Raw genomic sequence first — 4,122 nt, 5'->3', positions numbered from 1 at the left:
TTCAAAATACATTTGTACAACTTACAATAATATATCCAAAATAACTGTATATACAAAACATTACCTAGTTTTAATGTATGTGCTTTTTTCCCCAAAAATTACAAAGTAATTTCTTTTTAATTTTTTTGGCAAAGTTCAACCTTAACAGAGGTGGCAATTTTAAAGGTTGGTTTTAAGAAAATAGAACCTGAGGGAAATTGACACGCAAGAGTCAATGACAAGCAAGAGATTTGGAGGAATAATTTTAGTTTGTTAAATAAAAATGGTTTTTAGAGTGATACTTTTCACATTACAAAAATAAACCAAAATGAAGAAAAGGTCACTGTAAAATGATGGAAAAAGGATTTGTAGACTTGCTTTAGTATTTCAAATAGCCAACAATGCATGTCAAAAAATGAATTCAAGATCACAAGAGTCTCGTATTTACTTTGTATTTGGAGAAGATAGTGAAATAAGCAGCCACATTCTATGTTTTTTAATTGCTATTAATATGGTTGATCTGATTAGCTCTTCGATGAATTTCATCCAAGAAGTTCTCCAGTTGTTCTATTAGCATTCGTTTTTTAAACCTTGATGCTTCTTTAATGACATTTTGTAAAAATATTAGTCTTGTTTGTAAACTGCCTTGCACATGCTTCAGTAAAGTGAAGATTCTTTCATATTTTCTTCCCGGCTTTCGGATCTCTTTCATTATTTGTGCTTTTAGTTCAGTATTGACCTCTTCATGGCTTCTGCAATGCATCAACTTCTTTCCTTTACTGAGTGAAGATGCCAGTATATTCTCTTCAGCGCACTGTTCTTTATCTCTTGGCTCCTCATGATTTTCTAAAAATCCACCTACAGTGAGGTCATTATTTCCTAAATGATCATGACCAAGAGCCTCTGTATGATTGGTTGGTCTTTCTAGTAAGTTGGCTGGAGAAGATGCTGAAAATTCAGTATCCATAGCATTTGATGTGATGTCTGATGAAAGTTGGTCTGCAACATGATTTTCAACCACGTCATCTGCTGTTGAATCATTAGTAGTTTCTGAAATTTTATGCAGAGGAAGGGGTTTAATAAGGTCTGGCTGTGCTTGAGACATAGGAGCAGGTGGTCCTTTTCCTCCAATATGATTGTTTACAACAGGCTTCTGCTGTCTGCCTCTCAACAGTGGAGACATACACCGACGTCTTTTAGGGATCCCTTGCATATTTGGTTCTCCAGGTCGTTTATGTTTATTTTGAGGTCCAGCCACAAATTCATCTGCTTCATCTATCATCATACCCTTTTTATCCAGCTTAAAGGGGTTGCCAAATGTATGTAACCTTCTAGGCTGATCAGGATCAAGTTCTCTTAGTGGAGAAGGTACTTGCTTGAGGTATTCCTGGTAATTCCCCATTTGTGCTAAAGGAACATTGTGTACTTGATCTTCATCCTGTCCTTTAAGAAACTTGTGGGTGCTCTTCAAAAGGTTAGATCTCATTCTTGTTAAGTGATCCAAAAGATTCCGTCTTGGTATGTCATATGCATTTCTAAATGTCTGAGGTTTCAAATCCTTATTTAGTAAAGCAACTTGGAACCCAGTGTATTCCTTCATATTAAGGTCTAGCAGTCTGTGAGGGATATCTTCTGAAATTCCCTGGAGTAGCTGTTGAAAATCTTTCCTATATGCCATTGATAAACCATGTGATCGGCTTCGGACTTTAATCCCAGTTTCCTGTACTACTTTTTTGCCCACAGATCCAATGACTCGATCAGATTCTATTTTGACCTGCTGACTCAATTTTTTGAGGTATGAAATGACACTGTAGCTGAGTCCATATTCCATACTGTCTGCTATTAGGTTAGGTGCTCCCATCATCCTAACAGCTTTCTTCAAGGGCCCAAGATAGTAGGGAGGCATAGTCTTCAAATAACTTTCAAACGACTGTCTCCATTTCAATGTTGGTTTTGCTTTATGCACTTTAAACAAGTCATCTAAAAGGGGAAGAAGGACTGGGTAATTGTAAGGCATCACAAATAAGTTGACACAGTTCAGTGCTGTACTAGCTTTCAAGTAACCAAAAGGATAACCAAGTTCACTATATTTTGCACTATTGCTCACATATACCTGCCAACATGTTTGAGGAGATTTCCTTTCTAGGATAAATTGAGTCAGTGGTGAAGGTTCCAACTCGTATTTGTCAAAAGGCAGTTTGTCAATAACCATTGGTTCACAGTCTGTACAGGAAAACTTCACTACAGGATGAGATGTACGAGGTGGTAATGTTGGAGAATTCTGATCTGGCCAAAAAGACTCTGGAACAGGCCAGTGACCTATAGGAACCCCAGTTTTTGGATTTGGTCAGACATATATGAGTTTGTGACAGCTATGCCAAGGCTGAGATCCAAAAGGCCTTGATATATCTGGCTGCCCATCTTCTACAGGGGAAGGATCTGGTCCTGCTTTCTCAAAGTTTATTACCACCCCACTTTGTACTTTCTGCACCAAGGATTCCAGACACTGATTAAGCATTCTTGGAGAAAATACAGAGTATGAACGGCCGCCTGTCACTTCACACATTGGTGTGATTGCAGAGTCATCTAAAGGCACACCGGTCAACTGTTCTGACTCAACTGACATGGTGCCAGGTAATCGCAACACTAATGCAAAGAGTCTCTGATCCCAACGAAAAGGTTCCTTGGTCAATTCACTTCCAGGCAAAGGAGAATTAAGAGGTAAATGTAGCTCATCTTGGACTCCACTAGTAGTAGTCAACTTGCTCCCATCAGTAATTGTAATAATTATTGCTGGCTCCAAGAAAAAAGGGTTTCTTCCCTGCCCATAGTTGTCTATGCCAGTTACTAATCTATTTAAATTTAATAAATCAAAAGCTGTCCTTAGGGATTGGCCAAGAGTCGTAAGTCCTTCTGCCTGAAGGTTTTTCAGTTCATTCATAAACGTTGCATGGTTCTCTTTCCATCCAGCCTTGATGGCATAGGGCGGCTCTTCGAAAGTGACCAGCATATACCTGTCTCCTCTGCTGGCTGGGTCCCGGGCTCGGAGCTGCGGCCGGCGGGGCGCGGGGCGGGCGGGAGGGAGGGAGAGAGGCCAGGTTAGCGGGCGGGAGGCGCGGGCCCGCTCCCACCGCCTGCCGCGGCCGCCCGCCCGCCACCAACAGTGTTAATTTATATGTAGAGAAGTGACAAGAACCAAGGATACCACACAGCTTGTTCTTTTCCCCTGCTGGTTGTATCTTTTTTCTTTAAAAAATAAACTTTGTGTTATATACTTGAGGCTTATAGCAAGATGTTACAGGACAATGGTCATAGTCACTACAGTGAAACACATTAATATATTTTATATATTTACCCTAATATAGTGAAAATCTACTTATTTTTAAAAATTCTGACTAGATTACAGTTTTATTAACAATACAATTTTATTCAGTTTCATAGTTTTATCAGTTATTTCCATTGATGTGAAAAGGCTTTTAGTTGGTAATCTGTTGATGGATGCTGAGTTTGGTTCCATAGTTTGGCTATTGTGAATTGTGCTGTTATGAACTTTGGCATACATATGTTACTGAAGTTCTCTGGTTTCTACCCCTTTGAAAAGATACCCAGTAGTAGTATAGCCAGAACATATGGTGGATCTATTCCCGGTTTTCTAAGGAATCTCTACACTGATCTCCATAGTGGCTGAACTAATTTAATTTGCACTCCCACCAACAATCTAGAAGAGTTCCTATTTCTCCACATTCTTGCCAACATTTATGGTTATTTAACTTCCTGATCATTGCCATTCTAATTGGGGTTAGATAGAATCTCAATGTAGTTTTGGTTTGCATCTCCCTGATTGCTAATGATGTTGAACATTTTTTCATGTATCTATTCAGTTCAGTTGCCCATTTCTTGATTGTTTTATTTGTTTTTCTAGTGTAAAGTTTTTAAAGTTCTTTTTTTATATTCTAGATATTAGACCTCTGTCAGAGGAAAGGCTGGTAAGACCTTCTCCCATTCTGTAGACGTTCTCTTTAGACTCTTGATGATTTCCTATAATCAGCAGAAACTTTTTAGTTTGATGCCACCCCACTTATTAATTCTTGCTTTAATTTCCTGAGCTTTGGGAGTCTTGTTGATAAAGTTTCTACTTGTGCT

At 38.8% G+C, this 4,122-nt stretch overlaps 1 pseudogene across 1 annotated transcript; it reads right to left on the bottom strand.

Moving 5' to 3' along the window:
• Positions 1 to 475: 475 nt before the first annotated feature.
• Positions 476 to 3,059, bottom strand: LOC308279662 (integrator complex subunit 6-like; annotated as a pseudogene). Its single transcript has one exon. The product of its transcript is annotated as an integrator complex subunit 6-like (transcript).
• Between the last annotated feature and the right edge of the window lie 1,063 nt (positions 3,060 to 4,122).

This window comes from Muscardinus avellanarius, assembly GCF_963383645.1.
Source record: "Muscardinus avellanarius genome assembly, chromosome: 1".
Taxonomy (NCBI): domain Eukaryota; kingdom Metazoa; phylum Chordata; class Mammalia; order Rodentia; family Gliridae; genus Muscardinus; species Muscardinus avellanarius.
Note: the sequence above shows the minus strand (reverse complement) of the source record. Positions and strands in the feature narration are given on the sequence as shown.